At 39.0% G+C, this 26,261-nt stretch overlaps 1 protein-coding gene across 7 annotated transcripts in view; it reads right to left on the bottom strand.

The window, feature by feature from the left end:
• Positions 1 to 2,058, bottom strand: part of DDX60L (DExD/H-box 60 like) — a 148,181-nt gene extending 146,123 nt beyond the window's left edge. For 6 of the 7 annotated variants that reach the window (XR_002825956.1, XR_002825957.1, XM_023742853.1 and 3 more), the window contains exon 1: positions 1,910 to 2,058. The gene's annotated coding sequence lies outside the window, so the exon portion shown is untranslated. Of the gene's footprint in view, positions 1 to 1,416; positions 1,844 to 1,909 lie in introns of those variants that run through there. The other variant, XM_023742855.1, reaches the window with a different exon arrangement.
• Positions 2,059 to 26,261: the final 24,203 nt, after the last annotated feature.

The raw sequence follows: 26,261 nt of genomic DNA, 5'->3' as shown, positions 1-26,261 counted from the left end.
TACTGTTTCATGAGAAACTTTTTGTTCTGTAAGCCTCCACCTGAAGTACAATAAAAAAATGAATTAAAAAAAAAAAAAGACTTTGCCCCTGGACACACTTTTAGCTCAATAATGAAGTCACACCGGAAGTTTACCCTGCAGCCAAAGGTTAGACAGGCCCATAGAAGAAAACAAGAGTAAAGGGGCACACCAGCCCTGGGGCAAGGAGTAGAAGGCAGGAGGGGACAGGAAAGCTGGTAATAGGGAACTCAAGGTCAAGAAGGGTGAGTGTTGACATGTTGTGGGGTTGTTAACCAGTGTTGTAAAACAATATGTGTACTGTTCAATGAGAAGCTAGTTTGTTCTGTAAACCTTCATCTAAAGTACAATAGAAAAATAAAACTAATAATAAAAAAATTTAAAAAAAGAAATAATGTTATAAGTATATAAGTAGCCAAGAAATAGATTTATAAGTCTATCTTTATAATAGTAACCCTCAAGAGAACTAAAAATGTGGGACTAAGTATCAGGGTGAGTTTAGCTGTGAAGGGCATTTTTCTTTTGTTTTATGTCCTCTTCTGCTTGAATTGTTTTTTTACCATGTGTGTAAAAAACTAATCTAACTAATCAATTACAGTATGGTATACAATGGGATATTATACAGCTGTTCCTAAATGAGACTGATATGGACCAATAAACCACTAAGCAAGAAAAGCATGTTGCACATCTGCAGCGTAATAGTCAAATATGTTTTAAAAGTGTATAGATGTACAGATACATAGATAGATAGATAGACAGAGAGATAAGAGCTATAACTTGCTCAGTTGCTAACCAAAAGGTTGGTGGTTCGAATCCATCCAGAGGCACTTCAGAAGAAAGGCCTGGCAATCTACTTCTGAAGCATCAGCCACCAAAAACCCTATGGAGCACCATTCTATGCTGACACGCATAGGGTTGCCGTGTGGCAACATAAACTTGTAGAAACATAAACTTGTTTTTGAGTGGAAAATACCACGAAGGATACACACTAAAGTATTCACGATATCTTTTAGTTAGGGTAGAGCAGGAAGCTTGGAAGCAGAAAGCCATCCTCAATTATTTGACCACCCTTTACGGCCTGCAGCTGTGTTTTTCTCCTGAACTGCAAACGGCAAACCTTAGTTTTGAATGGTATGTTCTTGCTTTCAGGGGGATTACTCAAGCCATGAAGATTTATGTCACGTCAGTGTTCCTTTGCGTCCGTATTTCTACCTTTAAAGGAAGTTTTCGTGATTCTCAAGGCCCCTACATAGATATCAGCTTCTTCGGTTATGGAAAACCTTGGAAAATTAATTAGGAATTTATAAATGCAACTTTGCAAACAACAGGTAGAGGGAGAGGAACAAATTAATGATCTTTCCAGAAAAATTATAAAAGCCAAACAGGTGTTGCATATACCTATATGCGGGACTGGAGGAGGAAGTAGGCTTTCTGAGATCAAATTCTAGGTGTTACTGGCTGTGCTCAGATCTGACTCCACTTACTTTCTCCTCAATACCTCACACTACGGACCCCTCGCCCCCCGGCGCACACACAAGTCCTTGAAGAGAGCCCCTTAAATCACTGAACACTCTCCCCTCTTTTTCAGACCTCAGAGATCATCAGCAGTTGTCCCTTTCTTCTGTTTCTCCCCACCTGGCCTTTCCGGGTTGGTGGGGCCCCCTTCACCGCCCCCTTCCGGAGCCTGGTAGGGGTTCCCAGTTTCCAGCTCTCCGCAGCCCGAGCCTGAGCGCTCCGGGCCACCTCTCCTCCGGCCGCCCAGATGTAGAACGACACCTGGAACCCAGCAGGACAGCTCCGCTCCAGACCCCTTCCTAGGAAAACCCCTCACCTTAGCCCCCCAGCCACCTGCCTGCCCGAGCACCTCCCACTCCTCATCCTGACCCCAGACCTGCTGCCTCCGTGGAGACGCTGTGTTGTGTCCGGCCGCTGGGAGCGAGCACGGAAGCGCAGGCAGGGCGCTGGTGCGAGGACCGCAGAGCCCAACTGGGCGTTCCCAGCCGCCGAGCAGCCTTAGCCAGCCTCACACCAAAGGCGTTTCTCTTTCCTTTCTGCACTCCGAAGTAGTTTCGATTTCGTTTTCCCCAATTTTCCTCACATTTCAGTTTTCTTTTTCACAGTTTTCTCGATGAAGAATATTGATCTGAGGTAGTTCAGTCAGCCCATCGAGCTGAGCATTTTAAGGAAGTAATAGCAGAGGCGGGAGCCCTGGGTGACACGAACAATTAAGTACTGGACTATTAGCTAAAAAACTGGCAGATGCAAGAGCCCAGAGGTGCCTCGGAAAACAGGCCTATTGGGCTGCTTCCTAATGGTCACAGCCTTGAAAACCCTATGGAGTAGCTCTACTTTGCATCTACTCTGCACACCTGGGGTCTCATGAGTCGAATCCACTCAATGGCAACTAGCAACAACAAGTAGCAGAAGGGATAAAAGGAGTGAACGCAGAGAAATCTGGGATTAATCTAAATAAAATTAATAAATAGGAAAATGTAGAGGCTGAGAAATTAAATGCAGGATACTGTGGAATCTGAAATTCCATGGTAAGGGGTGGAATTTTGCTTTCCCTATGCTGGGGCTGGGCATGTATACCAAAAAACCAAACCTATTGCTGTCAAGTCAATTCCAATTCATAGCGACCCTATACGACACAGTAGAACTGCCCTATAGAGTTTCCAAGGAACACCTGGTGGATTGGAACTGCCGACCTTTTGGTTAGCAGCCATAGCACTTAACCACTAAGCCACCAAGCATGTATATATAAGTGGGATAAAATAGGGCATGGTCTATGAGTTTCTATTTTAAGAAGTTCATGTTTATGAAAAACTTTAAACAGTGTTGCTGTCCAGTGTGAACATTTGTGACACCAATCATACACCACAAAGAATTTAAATTGAGAAAAAACATGCTCTTTATTTTTATCATGCACCTGTTAATGTTTGCAATTAGGGTTTCAACACCAGCCCATCTCCCTTTTACTGTCCTAGGCACTTAATTCCCTGCAGTTGTGCATATGCAGAGTATCTTCGAATTCTAGGTGATGGTGATAATCCTAGAGTGGAATTGTGTAATAAATGGAGAAAATTGAAAACCGGGAGTTTTATCTTCAAACAAAAGAAAGGGTAGGGTGGCTTGTCCACAATGAAAAGAGCCCAGAAGAGCAAAACGTTTCTTATTAGAAGCTGGAAAATCAAGTTTTTTCAAAAAGGTGGTGGAAACTTTTCTCACTTCTGTCAGATTTTCTTTCTTTGATTAAAAATAGTGTGTATGTTGATGATGATGTTGAGAAAGAAAACTAAAGAACCTGGAAGTTAGCCCATGATTGAGTCATAAAATTAATCTTGTGTCATTCCTTCACTAGTATCAGGTACTGTACTGGGCCTATGTAGCATAGGAACACATTTGATAAGCAGCAGAAAATGGAGCACCGGTGGCACAGTGGTTAAGAGTTTGATTACTAACCAGAAGTTGGAATCCACCAACCAATCCTTGGGAACCCTAGGGGGATGTTCTACACTGTCCTATAGGATTGCTGTGAGTTGGAACCAACTTGGCGGCAACGGGTTTGGTTTTTGGTTTTTATAATAGCTTTTACTGAGCTTTTTTATGTGCTACGCAATATGCTAGCCCTTGACCTGCATCATTACATTTAATTATCACAAAAATCCCATGAAGTGTGTACTATTATTATTGCTATTTTATCTAAGTAAATAAGGCTTAAATGAAGAAACCAAACTAGTTGCCATTGAGTCGATTCTGACTCATGGAGACCCCATGTGTGCAGAGTAGAACTGCGCTCAATAGGGTTTTCAAGGCTGTGACTGTTAAGAAGTAGATGACCAGGCATTTCTTCTGAGGTCCCTCTGGGTGCATTCGAACCATCAATCTTTCGGTTAATAGTCAAGTGCTTAACCCTTCCTGCCACCCAGAGACTGCCAAATAAGGCTTAATCAAAAAATCAAAACCCGTTGCCATCGAGTCAATTCCTACCTATAGGCTTTAAAAAAACTTAATTGCCGTAGAGTCGATTCTAACTCATAGCGACCCTATAGGACAGAGTAGAATTACCCCATAGGGTTTCAAAGGAATGGCTGGTGGATTCAAACTGCCGACCTTTTGGTTAGCAGCCGTAGCTTTTAACCGCTACACCACCAGGGTTTCACTCATAGGCTTAGAGATGTTGAATTATTTTTCTAGGGTCTTATAGCTAGTTCATGGTAGCCAAGATTTCAAAATTTGCTCTAATTCCAAAGATAATGTCTTACCACAATATTTTATGTGTCTATTAAATCATCTCACACAAGAGCTTTAAATGCTACAGTGGAGACGTTCCACCCCAAAGCACATATGATTTAATTTTGATTTTTTTTATTGTTACTGAATGGGCCATACCAGTTTTTAATGTAAATGAGCCTCTCTTGTTTTATATTTTAATGATATAGATTTATGAAGTGGAGTGTTCCCAGATGTCAACTCCATACTTCCTGCTTTCCATACCAAAGTACATATACAATTTACATAAACTCTACCCTAAATCGATATCCAGTTCTCTTCCTCTTCAACAACCTACTCTCATTACCCAATCTTGGACTTTGTTCAGAAGCTTGAGAATTATAAACTCCATTTCTACTCTTCAGAGTCTTCCCTTTCTCCCAATCTCTCAGCCGCCTTAGCAGCCCCACTCTTTTGCTCCTCCAGGTTCAACTCTGTGAGCAGTCACGCAACCATTCTCTCACCCTTAACTGCTTAATCCACTAATTCTTCTCTCCACCTGCCTTGCAATTTGACAACCTGTATCAATTAAACCATTATTTTTCTGTACTAGGACACTGAAGGAAATTACATAATACTTATCACCTCAAATATATTATTTATGACCACACCTAATAATATTTTATTTTCCCTTATTTTTTTACAGTTGCAGTCATAACCCTACAGCATTTTTGTTCTTCTCAAGTCCCCTCTTGTTTCAAAGAGAATGCTCTCATCTATCTGACACTTTCATCTGTTATCTGCATCCTTACTTAAATCTAAGACTATATGGAGCTCCAGAATGCTTCTTAGAAGTAAAGATGGTGAGACTACGTTTCACATACTTTGGACACGTTATCAGGAGGGATCAGTCCCTGGAGACGGACATCATGCTTGGCAAAGTAGAAGGTCAGTGAAAAAGAGAAAGACCCTCAACAAGATGGATTGACACAGTGGCTGCAACAATGGGCTCAAGCATTAACAACCACTGTGAGGATGGCACAGGACCAGGCAGTGTTTTGTTCTGTTGTACACACGGTCACTACGAGTTGGAACCAGCTCGATGGCACCTAACAACAACAACATGGAGCTCCATACATGACATAGCAAAGCCCCTAGGATTTGGATTTGGTTCCCCCCAGCTTTCTCAGGAATCTCACTCCAATATTCTTTAATCTCCTAAATCTTTAACCTCTCCCAGTCTACTGGCGTGGTAGACTGAATAATGGTGCCCCAAAGATGTCCATGTCTTAATCTCCAGAACCTGTGAATAGGTTAGCTTACATAAAACTTGTTGCTGTTGAATTGATTCCAACTAAGAGTGATCCTACAGGACAGAGTAGAACTGCCCCAAGGAGCAGCTGGTGGATTTGAACTGTCAACCTTTGGGTTAGCAGCCAAGCTCTTAACCACTGTGCCACCAGGACTCCCCTTACCTTACATAGCAAAAGGAATTTCAGAGATGTGATTATATTAAGGATCTTGAGATGGGGAAATTATTCTGGATTATCCTAGTGGGTCTGATGTCATCATAAGGTTCCGTAGAAGAGGGAGAAACTGTTAAGCAAGAAGGAATCAGGACTTGATGAATTGGGAAAATCTCAGCCTATTCAGATTGTAAAAGATGCTAAAATTAGGAGATTCACTGTCACTTTTCTCTGGAGAGAAAGCCAAGGACATGGGTGGACAATCTTTCGCTAGTGCCTCAAAAGGATTAAAAGATTAGAGTATTCAATCACATAGAAGATCATGAAAAGATTAGAAGCATGATTTATAAGTCACCTCAGTCTTCTCAGGAGAAGTAAGGAATAGACAGGGAATTATCAGTAAAAATTTATGGAGGGGCCTGTTGTCTAATGGAGTGAATCCCTGGAGACCCTCCAGGTTCTTGAGGATGCTATATCAGCAGAAACACTTCCAGCTTGGATTGAAAAGGATGAAGAGAGGACAAAATGAGAGAAGGCTGTAGGATTCCCAAAATTCTACAGGCAGAAAATAGTTTGATAAAACTGCTCAGCTGTAAACATTTGCTACCTTTCATGAAAAAGTAAGGGTTACTGTGAGGGGGTAGATCCTTGAGCCTAGAGGCTGGAGTTGAACCACAGAGGATTATTCTCAGGCCTTGAAACCTAAAAAAGTTTGCCCTACTGAATTTCAAAACTGCTTGGGACCAGCAACTCCCTTTTTCCTTCCATTTTCTCTCTTTTTGAATGGAAATATCTATAACTGGTATCCTATGCCTGTCCCACTATTGTATTTTGGGAGCAGATGGCTCGTTATCTAGCTTCAAATGTCCACAGATGGAGGGAAATTTTGCCCAAGGTTAGCTCATACCAACAGTCTCTTCGATATGTGATTTAGATGATGATATTGAGGACTTCTGAGCTGATGAGATTTAGGTGAGATTTGAGACTTGAGTGGATGCTGTAATGTGTTGAGGCTTTCAGGTGCCTTGGAATGGGGAGAATGTATTTTGTATGTGGAGGGACATGAATCGTTGGGAGTCATATAGTGGGTTGTGGTAGGCTAAATAATGACCCCCTCCTCGAAGATGTTTATGTACTAATTCACAGAGCCTGTGAATGTTACCTTACATGGCAAAAGTAACCTTGCAGATATGGTTAATTTAAATTTCTTGAGATGAAGAGATAATCCTGGAATATCCAGATGGGGCTGACATAATCACAATGGCCTTTATAAGAGGGAGGCAGGAGATAAGTATGAAGAGATGATATAATGCTGCTGGTTTTGAAGATAGAGGAAAGGCCATTAGCCAAGGAAAATAGATGTTCTCTAGAAGCTGGAAAAAGCAAGGAAACAGATTATCTCCTGAAGCCTCCAGAAGTGATAAAGCCTTACCAATGCCTTGATTTTTTACTTCTGACTCTAGAGTTGTAAGAGAATAAATTTTGTTTTAGCCACTAAATTTGTGCTAATTTGTTACAGCAGCAATAGGAATCTAGTACAAATAGCATTTACCATTCAATCCATTAAAATGATGAAGTCACTTCCATCTTTAAAATAACAATTGCAAACATAAGCCCCTGTCCTATTTGCCCCTTCCCTTTTCAGCTTGGTACCTTGAGGGTAGTCTACATTATCTTCTTCCTCTTCAAATTCCTAAAGGCACTTGACTTGGTCTACATTTAGACCAAGGAGCTCTGGTTGCACAGTGGTTAAACACTTGGCTGCTAACTGAGAAGTCAGCACTTTGGACTTACCAGCCGCTCTATGCTCTACATGGGAGAAAGGTAAAGATTTACAGCCTTGGAAACCCTATGCAGTAGTTCTACTCTGTTCTGTAGGGTCACTATGAGTCGACTTGATGGTAATTTTTTTTTTTTAACCTTTAGGCCAGACTCTGCTCTGAAGCTGCTCTGCTAAACATCACCAATGTTCTACTGATTGCCAAACCTGAACAATACTGTTTAGTCCTTGACTTAGGAACTCTTGACAATATTTGAGGTTTTGGAACAGTCTCTCTTTTCTAATGGGCTTCCTGGGAACTTGGAATGGGGTGAATGTATGTTGTATGTGGGATGAACATGAATCTCCCTGGAGTTTAGCACACTATTCTCTTTCAAATCTACTTTTCTTCTTGCATTCTCAATCAGGATTAATGACTCCATCACATATTTCTAACTACCCAGGTACGAAACCTGGAAGCCACTGTTGATCCCTCACTTCCCTCAATTCCCATGAATTGTGGCTCCTGACATGTCTAAATTCTATATTCTCTTCTCTATCACCTCTTCCGTTGACTAGAGCAAGCCTCACATTTTCTCATCTGGTTTCCTGCTGCAGTATATTCACTTCCTTTTCATTTTCCACCCTACTGCCCAGCATTTCTCTAACATGTAAATCTGATCATGTCCCTCCCTGCTTTAAAACCCGTTAACATTTCCTCATTGCTTCCAGATTAGATCTGTCAGTTAGTATTTCATCTCTTTAATCTACCAAACACTATAGATTAATGATGAGGAAGCATTTTGATTCAGACAAATCTAATACTAGTGTCGTAGAAGAAGCTCCAGACTTACACTCTGTTACAAGTGAAAGTAAAGAGTTTTACTGAAGAATAGAGAGATTCGGGCATTGGGAGACAGCATAGCACTTCAGGCAGAGTACAACAGTGCTCGGAAATGCTGGAGAGGAGTGAGGCTTTTTGTAGCGCAGAGTAAACAAAGGCTACGTGCTCAAAGGCACGAGGAAGGTGCAAGGCAAAAAGTCACAAAGGAGTCATCAAACCACAATCTTTCTTCACAATCTGTCTTCATATTAGCAATTCTATTTGTTAACATCCTGGAACATCTTGAAAGAATCATTCTTCCCAGAACATTTGTGTTAAACTTTCTGTAATAACCATGTATCTGGTCTCAGACTATACTTCAACCCTAAATTACATATATACAAAGAATCACATGATAAGCAGAAGTTGAACTAAGGTCATGTGAGTGAATCAGAATGTAGTCTGATTTAGGTCCAGGTCAGCTATTCTAGTTATGCCAGGTGCCTCAGGTTTTGGGGTCATCTAACACACTGACCCATTGCCATCCACTCAATTCCGACTCACAGCGACCCTATAGGACAGAGTAGAACTCCCCTATAGGGTGTCCAAGGAGCTGCTGGTGGATTTGAACTGCAGCCCTTTTGGTTAGCTGCTCAAAGTTTAACCACTGTGCAACCATGGCTCCACGGTCACACGCTAGAAAACCAAAAACTTCGTTGTCTTCCAGTCGATTCCGACTCATAGTGACCTATAGGGCAGAGAAGAACTCCCCATGGGGTTCCCAAGGCTGTAAATCTTTAACTTTCTCCTGTAGAGCGACTGGCGGGTTCCAACTGCTGACCTCTCAGCAGTCCAGCTCTTACCCACTGTGCCAACAGGTCTCCTTGTCTAGCACTAGTTCCATCGCATATTAGCTTCAACTATTGGATAAGTTAGTTAACTCAGCCTCACTTTTTTATCTGTAAAAAAGGACTGATAAGACCTAACTCACAGAATGATCACAAGGTTAAGTGAGTTAAATTTTGTAAAGTGACCTGGTACAAACCAAACGTATGTACGTATCTTTATTATTCCCTTTGGGAAGTACTGAGAATCAAGAATCAAGCACCACTTCCTACGTTCTTCCCTGCGGTTTGAGGCAGATGCAAGTATTAAAAATCTTGCTTTGAGTGGTAACAGTAGTGCTAAACCAACTGCATTCAAGCATCATACTTTCTAGGCATTTCTTTGTAGGCAGTCACTGAACACGGATTTATCCGGGACAGGGTAAGCGCTTGGCTAAGCAAAGCGTTGGCGGTTGAAATCCACCCAGAGGCCTTTTGAAAGAATGGCCTGGCAAATCCGCTTCTGAAAGGTCACAGCCTTGAAAACTCTACTCTGCAACACATGAGGTCCCCATGGGTCAGAATCGACCCCACGGGTCAGGATCGATCCCACGGGTCAGGATCGACTCCACGGGTCAGGATGGACTCCATGGGTCAGGATCGACTCCATGGCAACTTTTTTCTTTTTTTTGGTATGAAGTGCTGGGCACTTTTTTATACACAAATGATAGAATAGTCAACAAAACGCCAACTCACTGCATTCATAGAGCATACATTCTAGTGAAGAAGATAATAACAAGATAAATAAGTAAAGTATACATTAAGTTAAACAGCAAGAAGCTCTGAGACAAATTGCAATAGGGAAGAGGGAATAGAAAATGTTGGGGGGTGCTATATTTTAAATATGGTGGACAGGAAGCCCCCACCTAGAAGGTGGTTTTTAGCAGAAGACCTAAGGGACATCAGGAGACCAGCCATTCCGTTTTCTGAGAAAGAACAGGCGTGGCTGAGGGACTGCGAACCCCTGAGGCGGGGTGAGCCCCGTGGGTTCAGGAACCAGCAGAGGTCTGTGTGGCTGAAGGGCCAGAGGGCCAGAATATAAGGTCAGAAAGCTAAAGTGAGAAGACAGATCATACTTGACTCCAGGGCTCATAATAAGGACTTTGACTTTTACTCTGAGTGTGATAGGAAGGCATGACATAGTAACTATGTCCGGAATTGTGTTCTTACTTAAATTTTCTTATTTTTACTGAAAATTTCAAAAATGCATGTATACATTTTTTTGTTGTTGTTTTTTTACTTTGGATATATTTTAAAGGAAAAAAATAAGAAGCAAAATTTGGTGTAAAAAGACTCTAAAAAATTATATCACTTAAGTGCTTGACAATATAACACTTTGTGTGTTTTTTCTTTTATTGCTTCATCTCTGATACTAAGGTGGTAATTGTTCTAACAGCTTTCTTGACAGTTTGCTTTTCGAGAAAATACAATATTATTTCTTTCTCCAACAATAATATGAGAAACAAAATTAAGTCAAGATAGTTTAACATTTTTTAGAATTATAATGCCAACAACATTTCTTTGAGAAGTTCATTCTATATCCCATTCATTTAGGTGTCAGTTGTATAATTATTAGTACAACATTCAGTTTACAAAATCACAAATTAATCTGTGGTATTAATAAATGTATATGCTGTGTCTATGAAAAAGTAATTACCTATAAATGTTACAGACAATTTTTTAAACTTTTCCACTGCAGAAAGGCTCCTTGATTAGGAAACAATACGCACCAACGAATCTACAGTCACAGTTACAGAAGTCAAATGAACTCACTGGGTCTGTGATATTTCTGCCACAGGCTTTTTCAACACCTGTTGGTCAGTCAATCAGAGGAAACCTCGGGGGCTGAAGATATGCCAGCTCTGTGGAAATTCTTTCCCAAAATAGCAATAGCTGAGCAAATTGCTAGGCTAACAGAAGTAGACCATGGACAGACCTCAGGATTTTGTGTCTTCAGCGGTTGGCATTTTTTTCCATGTTTAAGTCCTTCTTTGGTCCAACAGCTGATTTCCTCCTTTGTCATATTCTCTTCTTTTCTGTTTTCCCTGGAGGAAAAGCTAGGTCCTTCTACACTAGCCTTTCTCTGGCAAGCAACTTCTGAAATTATTATGTAGCAGTCCCTACTTGCCGGGAGGGACCACTCTACAGACCAGTGTGGTCTTCTCTCATTACTCTCTCCACGAGGCATATAAAATGCAAACTTGAAGAGACACAAAAGTCCATTAGTTTTGATTTCAGTCAAATAAGTCTCAATGCCATTTTTAAAAATCCAGCTATCTTGGTAGATTTGCCCTTCCACTGTGATGGAAAATAAAAACCAAAACGGTCTCATCACATTCAGTGAAGTCTTCTTTCTTTCTTTTTTTTTAATATTAAACCAACTCAATTTAAAATATTAAAATTTCAGCCATGTAAAGTTTTTTTTTAAATTTATATTCAAACTGTAAAGACAACTGGTTTCCTTCTTACTTCCCTTAGCATAATGTAATGAGCCTATCTCTACGCTGTTATTAAAAACACTTCAGAAAAATCACTTTTATGGCCACTTTAGACTTCCATGAGTTTATTAAATTGGACACTTAGGTAGTTCCAAGTTTTTTCTATTAAAAATAATGTTAGATTGAACATGTTTTTATGTAAAGCTTTTCCTATATTTAGGATTGTATTCAGAGTAGATACGAGAATAGAGTGACATTTGTAGATTATTTTTATGGACAATGGATTACATGAAAATCAGTTCTTCCTGTAGAAGGGCAGGATTTGACATTCCATTTATTCCATTCTTCCATTCCCTTGTGTTTCTCAGTATAGTTAAGACTTCCATATTAGTTGTTGTATTGGCGTTTTTTGTTACTACATATCACAGCATATAGATGTACATATGTGTGTGTTGTGTGTATGTACATACATAAATGTGTATAAGTATACATACATGTTAATATGCCTTAATATTCCTTAACATGTCATATTAAATATTAAGATGTTTGAATTTGTGATTTTGAAATGGGACCTCTCCAATGTCACTGTGGCACTGAGGGGTTGAAATGAACAAAGGTGCCATAGCCAACTTCTAAGGAACCAACAATCCTCTCTTACTGGTACTCATTCCCCTAGGTAGTTCCCTCCCATATTGAATAGGGCTGACTCGTGTGGCCAAAAGATATATTGCAGATGGAATGCGACCTCCAAGGCTAGGTCATAAAATAGATTGTGACTCGAACCTTGCTCTTTCTTGGATCACTGACTAGAAGAATCTAGCTGCCATGTTGTGAGGAGACTCAAGTAGTGAATAGGAGAAGTCCACATCGTAGGGTAGGGAACTGAGGCTTTCTGCTAACCACAGCACTAACTTTCTGGGCACATGAGTGAGCCACCCTGGATTCATCCTCCAGCCCCAGTCATGTTTTCAGGTGAACGATGCCCCGGGTGACATCTAGACTGCAATCTCACAATAAGTGATTCAGAATCACCCAGCTAAGACACTACTAGATTTCTGTCACCCAGAAACTATGTGAAATAATAATAGTTTTTGTTCCAAGATGCTAATTTTGCAGAAGTTTATTATGCAGCAGAGATTACTAATACTTGATTTTGGAGGTGGAGCAGGACTATCTGTCTGTAAGAAGAGTAGAGGTGAAGATCACTGGAGATAAGCAGGTCAAAGAATCGGTATGCCAGATTATGGGTCAAATAGACAAATATGTGCTGAAGTCACCCAGGATAATGGCGGGGCTTGGGGTGAAGGGGAGGACCAAGAGCCCAACCGGATCCAAAGTCTTGATAGAATAAGGTAGGGTGGAGGATGGGCTACTTAAATGCAACTGCTTTAAAAGAGCAACTATTTTTATAAAATGGAGAAGCAATCATCTGGAAGCTGCACTGGGACCCAGTGAAGCGGCCACGGGTCCCACCTCCCAGACTCAGATGTATAAACACAAAAGTGCATGGGAAACGTATTACTGTCCACTCACTAATCGCACCCTTAATGAATCAATTCAACCTTGCTGTAATAACTTAAGAGCCTTGGCCAAACTACTGGTGCAAATTTTCCAAGGAAAAGAACTTTGGTTTTCCAGAATGTTATATTACAGTATTTTTAAAACAAGTGTGATTTGTTCCACTGAGCACAACATACAATAAATGTCACGTTTCCCTATCTTTTTGAATGAAATCATATCCAGCTCTGAGACCCTCTCGGGCTCATAAGCTTTTTGGCTTTCTTTGTTCTTCTCATGGCTTCCTCCCTTCCATGGGTTAAACCAGGATTTAGGGACCAGGCAATCCAGGGAAATGTGGGAGAGGCCACTGAGAACCACTGTGTTAGCCCTCACACAGTCTGTTGGAAAGTGGAGGAACCCACCACTTTCACTGCAGTTCCCAAAGCCATGACATCCAGTGCTCAGTGTCCAGGTATCTCTGCCAAGGTCCTGCTATGGCTGGGCACTTTCCTATCTGGCATGAGCATCCTGGCCAGTCACAGAACCCACCACCCCTCTGTCCTTCCAGGGTCTGAGAATCCTCCTGTCTCCCGGGCTGGGGCCAGGTGGAGGTGTCCTGTCTTCTCCTAGAAGCACTAGCCCCTATCTCTCTGTAGAGAATCCAACTCCTAGGATTATTTCAATCGTACATGGAAATCAATGTCATTTCAGGACTTCTACACCTACAACTTGTACCTTGTTATTTGTACAAAAAAGGAGTGAATTTCTCCCTGTGACAACAAGGTCCCAAACGTAATAAAACACATCTACATTTCCTGAAAGAGGGAAAAACTTGTATTTTCATTCAAATGACTCCATAGCAACAAAAAAGAAATGATTCACTAATTTATCAATAACTCATTATGATTATGTTTATTAAATTCATGCCCATCTCTTCTATTTCTAGGAACTGCATAAACATTTATCTTTCTGGTAATCTTTTAATAAAAGAAAAATTTTAGCATGAGTGTGTTTTACCTCAACACATACATTCAGGTGGGGTTTTAAAGTTAGCTTGGGATTTACAAAAATCATTGCCTGGGTACAGTCTGATCTAGAGGGGAAAAAATTGTTGACTCCTAAACCATTTACTGTTAATAATACAACAATAAAACCTTTTGAAAATATTGAGACAAAGATGGAGTTATCCAATAAACAACATCACGATAAATGGCGAAGACACTGAAGTTATCAAAGATTTCATTCTACTTGGATCAACAATCAACGTCCATGGAAGTAGCAGTCAAAAAATCAAATGACATATTGCATTGGGAAAATCTACTGCAAAAGTCCTCTTTAAAATCTTAAAAAGCAAAGACGTCACTTTGATGACTAAGTGCATCTGACCCAAGTCATGGTCTTTTCAATAGCCTCATATAAACGTAAGGCTGGAAAATGAAAGAGGAAGATCAAAAGAGAATTGAAACATTCCAATTGTCGTGTTGACAAAGAATATTGAATATACCATACATGGGCAGAAGATGAAACAAATCTGTCTTGGAGGAAATACAACCAGAATGCCCCTTAAAAGCAAGGATGGTGAGATTTTGTCTCACTTATTTTGGACACGTCATAAGGAAAGACCAACAGCTAGAAGAGGCTATCATGTTTGGTAGAGAGTCGGCAAAAATAAGGCAAACTCTCCATGAGATGGATTGACATGGCGGCTGCAACAATGGGCTCAGACATACCAAAGATCGTGAGGATAACACAGGACCAGGCAATGTTTTGTTCTATCATACGTAAAGTCTCTATGAGTCGGTGCTGACTCCATGGCAAGAAACCACAACAACAGCATGTACTTATCGTTCTGTTAAGAATAATTTAGCAACCATTTATTTTAAAATGGATACGAATAGTAATTGGTAAAATTAATAACAGATTCATTGTATATATGCTATTGTTAAGTTAATGTCAATAACTTATTCCATAACCAAAGTAATATTATAATATTTTGACTCCTATAATCTCTTCTATATTCATTTTGCCATAGGACACAACAGAGGTTTTTTGTTTAATTTTTGATTATGACATTCTTCAAACACAAAAAGTTCAGAGATTAGTGTAACAAATACCCACAACATTACCAAGATGTATCAAATGCTACCATCTTTCTATATTCTCATCATCCTTTTTTTAGAAATAAAATATTACAAATACAGTTGAAGCCTCTGTGTCTCCTCCAATCCAACTCCCCCAAATTTCTTTCAGTGTCACATCCCCCACCTTCACCCCCACCGTCTTCTGTGTTTTATGTCTCTGGGACTGGAGACTGTCTGGTTTAAGTTTTGCAGAGAATCAATCTCTCATCTTTTTCAGGCATGGGAAGAAGTAGTCTCCTGGCTGCCTGAAGTGGAAATGGGAAAATAGGGTCTAACTGCTCTAAGGGTTCATTCTTTCAACTAATTCAACCGATTCCCTGTTTTCAGCTCTTGCCTCACCCCCAGTAATATCCAGAGTTGCCAAATAAAATTATCTTTAAGGAGGGGCCTGGTGCTTCCAATTCCTGAGCGTTTCTGGGACTCTGTGGGGTGAGTCACTTGCTTCTCATCAACATTTCCTTCTGCAATCATTTATGTTTTATAATTTAGTTGGACCACTCACCCTTATGATTCAGTCCCTATATGTTCGTGACTATTTAATCTCACTATGGGCTATGTCATTAACGTATACCATACTCATACAATTTTCCAATAATTTGTTGATTTCTGACATTATTTACTGTCTTCTCAATTTCTGTTCTTTTGGATTTTTACTCTTATCTTGTTGGGTTTTGGTAAGGAGCAGATGTAAACGCATTGGTTTAATCAACCAAGGTATCCCCTGCCAATAGGTTTTAAAAACATTGATTAATGAATATAACAGCTAAAATGGTCACGCTGAAGTTTCCTCAAAAGTAGGCAGTTTCAAGGACCACTTATAAAGGAGCAATTTTGCAGAAAACCGTAGTATAAAGAAAAAGAGCAAAAGGTCATAAGCTTTCCACTATCAGTAAAAAAAAACTTTTTAGATAAGAAAGTGGATCAAATGTGATGGTAAGGTATTATTCAGACAAAGGGAGAGTCAGTACTTCAATTCCAAGTTACTCTAACTGGGAGTTTTTGTGTGATTATATTTTCCCCTTTAGATTTGGTCTGCTAGCTGACCTTGGAACAGAAAAGCATTCTGTTCATGTTACCTGTATTTGTTATGTGAAGGATCAAAGTATTAGACTATTTTACAAAGAGATGCTGCAGAATAAGTGATAAAATGGTTGTTAACATTTTTATAGCTGTAGGAAGTCTCATACTGGTCTGAAACAAGCATCTTGCCATAAAGAATACATCTTTATTCTGACAATTTGAGTTAATGGTCTCAGATCTATTACTAATTTAAAGAAATCCCTGACCACATTAGTCTTAATTTTACGCTATTTATAAGTTATTATAAGTATACATAAATATTTACCTCTCTATTAAATCTTTAAGATGAGTCTTTAAGAGACTCATTAAAATTAAAAGATAAGCTATTATAAAGTGAATTAAATATATAGAGACAGGTTATCCAGATAATTGCTTGGACTTTTTAATTTGACTTTATAGATATAATATTTGGGTGCCTCCAATTTAAAAGGTATACAGTTTCCTATAAAAATTTGCTAGTTGGGTTAGTGAATTTATTCCCGTCAACGTTTACTTCTTCAGCGATTATTTATCGGACCTTCATGATGTGCTAGGCATTGAACTAAGAACTTAATGTAGTAGCACGTAGAAGATTCAATTCCTCTGTGTTCATGACTGTTTAATCCTACTTTGGATCACGTCTTTAACATACATCATAGTCATATAATAGTTTTTACTTAACCTTGCATAAGTACGAGTGTGGCGGGACTCTCAATGAATTTGACAGGTGGCTAAATGTTTAAACAGTTAGCGGAGTTACTATTTTAGGATAATCTGCCATATGACTAAAATTTAAATACACAAAGCAGATTACAGTAAGCAGAACATTCATTATGAGTATCACTTTTTCTATTTGGAAATCACGCACTGTACTTTAACTGATTGAGAACACGTTAAAAAGACAGGCCGTGATTTCCAGCCTCAAAGTCAGAGAAGAGAGGAACATGGAAATGTCATGTTTGTTAGATCCATAAATATAATTCTTTTCTACGCTAAGTGCCTTTAATTGCTAATAACCCAGCCTTCAGACCTGGTGTTGCTTCCCAGCCCACTGCTGGAATTCCTGATGGAGGCAGTCTGCTGAAACATGAGTTCAGTTACCAAATATAGCTGAGCGGAGTAAGAGGACAGTTGGCAATCTGGGGCCACAGTCCCCTCAAAGTGACCACGGACCAAGCAGTCTTTAATGAACAGGGAAGGCCAACTGCTACTCTCCCAGAGAAGAAGAACTGCTCATCGGAAATTTCTCTCCTTTTGGAGTCTTCAAACTGACCAAGCGTTGAAAAGGTCTGTAAGGTGTATCTGAAAATACTAACTAGTAGTGCAACGTTTTAACGATTTTAAACAAATAGCTTAAATTATAATAATAGTAGCTCTCCTGAAATTATGATACTATTTAGAAGATGCCTTGATGTTGCTTTTATTTGGAGAGGGATGGTAGTAAGAAGTTTCGCTTTCCAAAACAGAGAATATAAGATGTACCTGCTGGCTCTGCTGTCAGAGAACTACATTTTTTACTATAATCTTAAACTTGCTAAATGGCTGCTGTCAATCCCAAAAAGATTAAAAGTATTCATGGAGCCAGCTTTTGTCAAGATTTTGTGTATGTTATGTTTCACAGAAAGTAAGAATGCAATTATCTGCAACCTCATCCATATTTAAGCTAAGTACAGATGGATTAAAATGATATACTTTATGTTTTAGCAAGATTTTATGTTGTTGATTATATTTTCAAAGGACTTTTTAAATAACGGTACATAGTTCAATCAGTCGAGCTAGTAATAACAGGTTTTCTAAATCATATCCAGGCATGAAGTTTACATATTTGCTTTTAAAAAAGATGAAAGCTACTAAGGGGAAATTATAATGTAAGTCTCTGGAGTCTAGTCAAATTTAAACATCATAGTATATTTTTATATCACGTTGTTTTAAATTACATGTGAAATTGTCTTAAATCCGCATATGAGGTTGATACAGAATGACTTCAGGCTCATGTTACTTTTTAACATCTGCTAAAAATACTAATTGCTTTCCTAGTATGAATAATGTGGCTGCATATAAAGCCCATTTCTTGGCAATATATTCAATCTATTCAAAGTCTATGCAGTCATATGTGTACAGAAATTAAATCCTTATTATATGATAAAAATACATTACAGTATTATTTTTTCTCAAAGCAAAACTTTAAATGCTCACTTTCAGATGTTTTAAATTAGGGTCTCTGAGAAATTGTCGCTAACAGTAGATTAAGTAGGACTAAGAGTTGTATCTAGTCAATATCTGCTCTGTAAAGATATTATGACACGTTCCTTGAATACAAATTAATTCTCTCGCATTCTAGTATCTAGTATGGATTAAGGTATCCATCCCTGTCTCTGAAGTTTCTCTCTCTAAGCTTCTCAGTTTTAGCAATAAGCAAAATTTAGCAAAAATACGGAAGCCAGCCCTATAGCATACTACACATAGAGTGAGGATCTGGATTACACTGGATAATTACAATCACTTTGCTTTCTTTACATCATAAAAAAAGAATGTAGGAGGGGAAATATTAGTCAGGTTTCAAAATAAATCTGACAAATTCTTTAAGAGATATGAACTGAAATCTGCAAGGCCAAGACAAGAGGCCCCACTTCTTCAATACTATGTGTGTGGAGGATCTCAAAGGGTATTGTGATAACTGAGTTCCAGTTAGGAATTCAGACTATCTGGAGTTAATGGCTGTGTCCTGGTTGAATTCCAGCCAAGAAAACAGAGGTCGAGTGAAGCTGCTCTGCTTATAATTTGTGACTGTTAGATCATCATATTAGAAAATACGGAAATACATTTGGTAAACAGATTTTGAGTATAGGTGAGAGAAACAATTAGGATAATGGTAGTGGGAATGGATGATTTGAAAGTAAAATCTACAAATCTTCACAACTAATTCGATATGGCAGACAAAGATGATTATATGAAAAGGACACCAGAGATAAAATCAAACATTCTCTCTGTTAAATACTTTGTATGGCTGTCGTGGACATTATGTGAAATATTACGTAACTTTCCTGAAATTGGTATTTAAAACTGCAGAATAAATATGATACGTCTTCCTGTAATGACAATTTTCTTTAAGATTAAGAAGGAAAAGAATCCATGTGTATATATTAAAAAATAGATTATAAAATTGTCATGTATTTCTTCACATTTAAACTAAAGATTTTATTTTATAAAAATTTTCATGTTGACTTTTTCCCTACTGGGCTTTTGGTGGTGAAAAGAACATGACAAAAGAGGAAAAGGAGAGCGGAGGAGGGAAGAGAGAGCGGGAGAGAAAGAGGTTTAGTCTGGGGATTGCCTATGAGCTCCGAAACAGGAAAAAGTTCTAAACCTTCAACTTCCGTTTTCATAGTTCAGGTTTTATTAAAGATATTTTTAGTACTGAATCTTCGTACTAATAATTTTTATTACTTTTTAAGTGATAGTTTAAATACTGAAATAAAGCAGACATAAAAATGTTAAAATTTAAATAAACTTTCATGATCCCAACTCTTTTTTTTCAAAGAATGCAAAATAAGCAACAGAAGATCCCTTTCAAATGTCCCACCCTTCAACCCCACCCCTGCCCAAACCCTACTATAGAGGTAATCAGTGTTAATTGTTTGCTGTATGTTCTTCCAAATCTTTTCATATATTTATTCCTATGTATAAATGCATTTTAAAACATCTAAGACATTTAAAACTTCACCTGTCTGAACTTTTTAAAGTCCCTGGCACATATGACATTGAGTGATCTTTGGTGTCAACTAGCCTTTTTCTAGCTTCAAATACTTTTTTCTTTCAAAATTGTAGTAGCTCTTCAATGCCTGTATAAAATATTCTCTAATCTGATTGCAAAATTCCTCCCCTTATCTAAATTCTTAAAGGAATTGCCCATATTGTACCTGATGGGAAAGTGAAATCTGCAGTTAAATACAGGGTTTCAATCCTGAGTAGGCCACTTCCTGATGGTACAACTTTGGCCAAATAACAACCTTGTTATGCTGTTTTATAGAAATAACAATGTCTATTGCATTGATTGTTGTGAGGATCAAATCACTCACTGTGTGAAAGCTCGTAGCTCAGAAGCCATTGTGTGGTAAGTCCTCAATGAAGGGTCACTATTGTTGTTTGTAATTAAATTCTTCTTTCTACTAGACCGGTGCATATGTTTTGTCTTCCCTGAAAAGACTGTAAGTTCTTCCAAGTCAGAGAAATGTCTCATAATTATTTTACATTTCAGGAGTCAATAGTACCTTACCTAATGCGGAGCATACAGAGGGTATCCCGCAAGTATACTTTGGCTGACAAAGTAGAGGATTCTCTTGGACATCATAGGTCTGGTTTTCAGATAACGTATCCCCAAAAGTCAGCAACTCTAAAAGCAAATATAACTATGATTTATAAATTTGTCTGTCTTTTGTATCATTTGTATGTGTATATATATGTATGTATATGTGTATATATGTACGTACATATGTTTTTACAAATTTTCGCACAATAATGCCAAGATAATTTAAGATGATAAGATTGCTTATTTTAGAATGTGAGATACACATATCAAATATAAAATGTTCAGTGACAACTTATCTACACGTTCTATATTGCACGGTAGAACACGAGTCCAACAGAATTCAGATGATATTAAGGAGAAGTTGTGAACCATCAAATAGCAATTAGAAATAATCTATAAATTAAGTGGGAATTTATAAGTTACATGAGAATTGCAGAACGCTTAATTGTGCTCATGAGGAACCTGTACATAGACCAAGAGGCAGTCATTCGAACAGAACGAGATACTGCATGGTTTAAAGTCAAGAAAGGTGTCTAACCTGTACTTAGACCAAGAGGCAGTCGTTTGAGCAAAACGAAGGAATACTGCGTGGTTTAAAGTCAAGAAATGTGTGTGTCAGGGTTGTATCCTTTCAGCATACTTATTCAATCTGTTGGCTGAGCAAATAATCTGAGAAGCTGGACTATATGAAGTAGAACATGGCATTAGGATTGGAGGATGACTCATTAACAACCTGTGATATGCAGATGACACAACCTTGTTTGCTGAAAGTCAAGAGGACTTGAAGCACTTACTAATGAAGATCAAAGACCACAGCCTTCAGTATGGATTACACCTCAACATAAAGAAAACAAAAATCCTCACAACTGGACCAATAAGCAGCATCATGATAAAGGGAGAAAATACTGAAGTTGCCAAGGATTTCATTTTACTTGGATCCAAAATCAATGCTCTAGGAAGCAGTAATCAAGAAATCAAATGACATAGTGCATTAGGCAAATCTGCAGCAAAAGACCTCTTTCAAGTGTTAAAAAGCAAAGAGGTCACTTTGAGGACCAAGGGGCTCCTGACCCAGACCATGGCGTTTTCAATCATCTCATATGCATGTGAGAGCTGGACAATAAATAAGGAAGATGGAAGAAGAATTGATGCTTTTGAAAGATGGTATTGGCAAAGAATAATGACTGTATCATGGACTGCCAGAAGAATGAACAAATCTGTCTTGGAAGAAGTACAGCCAGAGTGCTCCTTTGAAGCAAGGATAATGAGGCTTCGTCTCACTTATTTTGGACATGTTATCAGGTGGGACCAGACCCTGAAGAAGGATATCACGCTATGCTTGGTAAAGTAGAGGGTCGTGAAAAAGAGGAAGACCCTCAAGAAGATGGCTGCAACAGTGGGTTCAAACATAGCAACTATTGTGAGGATGGCGCAGGATTGGGCAGTGTTTCGTTCTGTTGTGCATGGTGTCACTATTAGTTGGAACCAACTCAACCGCACCTAACAATAACAACAACCTCAATGAAGTGGCATAAAATTCCTTAAGAAAGGATGAAATAACAGAGACCTCCTAGACTGATCAAAACGCCTTGTGGGATTGGTTTACTGGGTTAAAGTGCTTGGGACCATAGTCTCGTGGGACAATTCAGTCAATTGGTACAACAGAGTTCATAAAGATAATGTGCTACATCCTAGTTTTGTGAGTATCATCTGAGGTCTTAAAAGCTTGAGAGTGACCATCTAAGATACAACTATTGGTCTCTTCCTGTCTGGAGCAAAAGAGAATGAAAGAAACCAAAGACTCAAAGAAGAAATTAGTCCACAGGACGAATAGCCCACACAAACCATAGCCTCATCAAACCTGAGACCAGAAGAACTAGATGGTGACTGGCTACCACTACCAACTGTTCTGACCAGGGACACGATAGAAGGTCCCAGTTAGAATGTGAGAAAAATGTAGAACAAAACTCAAATTCCTAAAAAAGACCAGACTTACTGGACTGATAGGGACTAGAGGACTCCCTGAGACTATTGCCTTAAGAGACCTTTCTAACTTGGAACTGAAGCCACCTCCAGAGGTCACCAGTCAGCCAAATAATAGATTGGCTTATGAAATAAACAATATCAGCTGCGAGGAATGTGCTCCCTTAAACAATCAACTATACGAGACCAAACAGTCAACATTTACCCAAAAGCAAAGATGAGACGTAACGAGGAGCAGGGAGCTAGATAGACCGAAATAGAACAAACAGAATGGAAATAATGAAAATGATGGTACATTGTGAAAATTGTAACCAATGTCACAGAATAATTTGTATAAAAACTGTTAAATAGGAAGCTAATGTGCTATGTAAACTTTCACCTAAAAGCACAATAAAAGATTCAAAAAAGAAAAAAAGAAAGGATGAAATATGCCCATATATTTAACAAAATAGGTGACTATGGGAATTTAAATTTGAAAGCAGTATTTGTTTGGGAGAAGCCAAGGTGCTGAGAGTCTGCCCCTTCATAATTCAGGCTTGATGGACTTTGTAATGCCTCACAGTGTCTGACCACCCTCTCAAACCTTTGTCTCACCAAATATTTGCATAAGATTTAGACTTTGGCAATATGTAAATGTCAAAATTCTCTGGGAGAATTTACCCTCTGAGCACCATGAAGAGGTGACACAGGCCACCTAATACACCATTAGCCTGAGAGTTTCCCCCTCCTGTAACTGTCATCGGCCTCCCACCAAGGTGCTTCTTCCAAAATAACTATAGACTGCAGACACCGGTATGCATTTTATTTTATTTTATTTGTACGCTGAATCATCATTTGTACCTGAGTGGCACAAATGGTTAATGCGTTCAGCTGCCAACGGAACGTTCTGCAGCTCCAGTCCACTCAGAGGTGCCTCAAAAGAAAACCTTGGCAATCCAGTTCCAAAAAATCAGCCACTGAAATCCCTATGGAGTGTAGTTCTACTTTGACACACACGAGGTCGTCATGAGTCGGAATCAACTCCATGGCAACTGGAACTGGAACAACTTTTGAAGATTGGTTGAGGCTATGTGCAATGAAACACAGGTACATTTGCCCAAAATCAATGAACAAAAGATCCAAAACCAAACCAAATATGAGAAATTCAGAACCTAAAATTTTCTTAATTTACTACTTTTGACTATCTTTTCCCTGTTGGAGTCCTGGTAGTGCAGTGGTTAAGAGCTCAGCTGCTAACCAAAAGGTTGGCAGTTCAAATCCACCAGGTGCTCCTTGGAAACCCTATGGGGCAGTTCTACTCTGTCCTATAGGGTCACTATGAGTCAGAATCGACTGGACGACAACAGGTTTTCCCTGTTAGAATGCTAACTCCTTAGGGCAGAGAATCTGTTTTACCCACAGCTAAGTCCCCAGCCTGTAAATGAGAAGCCTAGCACAGAGTAGGTACTCAGTAAATATATGCCAACTGAGTAATACAACCAAGAAAGAAGGCAAAGTCATTTCTGACTAAAAACATTTGTATTTCTTGGACAGTATTTAACTCTGAGCTTGCTAGTATCCATGGCAAGGAGACAATCATCAAAGGTTACAGAATTCTCAGTGTCCAATGGTAGAAATGTCAGAAAACAGAATGAATGCTTTTCAGGTCCTGAATTCTGGAAGGATTTTTTTCATGACAAACTTTGTTAAGGGTAATGAGAATCATAAAAAGCAGTATTTTATGCCTAATTTGTGTTAATGCCGTGTGTGACCTATGACTGTTTTGTACTAGTGAAGTGAGCATGTAGTGTGAGTAATTGTGGCTTGTGAGAGTTTTAGGGAAGATGACAATTACGCAGCTATTGATGATGAAGATGATGAAAAAAATAAGAAATTGATAAAGAGGAAGGAAAGGAATTTCCAGGCAATTGGAATTCAAGAGAATGGATAAAGAGGCAGGGGGTGGGGAAGATTTAAAGATGGAGGAGAACCCCTTGTTCCCCCAAATTTCAAAATCTTTCAATTCTATGTACTAAGATATCCTTTGATATTTTTGGCATTTACTTCACCTCCTCTTTACTCATTAAACGCAGTATAATTAGATCTTTTGGGCTATTCCATTTTATGTGTCTATCTCCAAAAAACAAAAATGGCCATCAAATCAATTCTGACTCATAATGACCCTATAAGACAGGGTAGAACTGTCCTGTATGGTTTCCAAGGAGTGGCTGGTGGATGCGTACTGCCGACCTTTTGGTTAACAGCTATCTTAGTCATCTAGTGCTGCTCCAACAGAAATACCACAGGTGGATGGCTTTAACAAAGAGAAGTTTATTCTCTCACAGTCCAGTAGGCTACAAGTCCAAATTCAGGACGTCTGCTCCAGGAGAAGGCTTTCTCTGTCGGCTCTGGAGGAAGGTCTGTGTCATCAGTCTTCCTTTGGTCTGGGAGCTTCTCTGCACAGGAACCTCAGGTCCAAAGGATGCACTCTGCTCCTAGCGCTGCTTCCTTGGTGGTATGAGGTTCCCATGTGTCTCTGCTCACTTCTCTGTTTTATATGTCAAAAGAGATTGGATTAAGACACTGTCTAATCTTGTAGATGTCATCAGTATAACCTCATCATAGTGATAGAGTTTACAACACATAAGAAAATCACATCAGATTACACAATCATATTCAATACTGGGAATCATGACCTAGTCAAGTTGACAGATATTTTTCTGGGGACACAATTCAATCCATGACAGCAGCCAAGCTCTTAACCACTGAGCCAGCTGTGTCTATCCCACCAGTATAAAATTACCAAGAGTCTTGTTTGGGGGGAAAAAAAAGTGAAATCTTAGGGAATTAATAGAGAGTTTGTCATTGTATTTCATCCTTTTTGATTATGACCCTTTAATTTTGGGGTGTTGATGGACATGGAAATCTCTGTAGTATACTTTTCCAGTAAGCTTGGGCCACCTGGACACCTCACTAGTTCACCCACATTGAATGAGCACTTTCTCTAGGGCTCATGCATGTTCCGGCAGCAATAACTGGATTGTGAGTTAAACCTGAACCAGATATGCCATAGAGCTATTATTTTCTTTTTCACCGTGCAAGCCGTTTTTAAGCTACACCTAATCCTGACAACTGGGTCCTGTCAGATGGCGCCTCTTTAAAACCAAAATATAAGTTAATAAGTAGGTGAGATAATTTGCCTCCAGCAAACACTCTCTATTTTAAAAAAAAAAAAATTTAAAAAAATGTTCATCATTCAAAAGTTTGCTTTAAGCTTCCTTACATCATTCTTTTTTGAAGTTTTAAAATTCTATCGTATTATGTTCACTTTGCACTAAACATAATGGAATTAACAGAGGAACTCTGATGTCTGATCCACGGTGTCATTGGACTGATGCATTGCTTTGGATTCTTGGTAGTGGAATTATTAACATGATGGTTGTGAAGTGTAAGGTTAAGATTATGGGCTCTGGAGTCACTGCCTGGGTTGGAATCTTATCTATTTTCCTCCCGTTTTCAGCCTCAGTTTATTTCTTTACAAAATGTGGATTGCTGTGGGGATTTTAAATTAAATAGTCTACATACAGCTGTTGGCACAATGCCTTATCTTACAGTAACTAGGCCATTGTTAGCCATTATCATTATCATTTTCGTCACCATCATTATTAGTCTGTTTTGGATATTACACAA

The sequence above is a fragment of the Trichechus manatus genome, unplaced genomic scaffold, assembly GCF_000243295.1.
Source record: "Trichechus manatus latirostris isolate Lorelei unplaced genomic scaffold, TriManLat1.0 scaffold00220, whole genome shotgun sequence".
NCBI classification, from domain to species: Eukaryota; Metazoa; Chordata; class Mammalia; order Sirenia; family Trichechidae; genus Trichechus; species Trichechus manatus.
The sequence above is the reverse complement of the archived record's forward strand: the minus strand, read 5'-3'. Positions and strand labels throughout refer to the sequence as shown.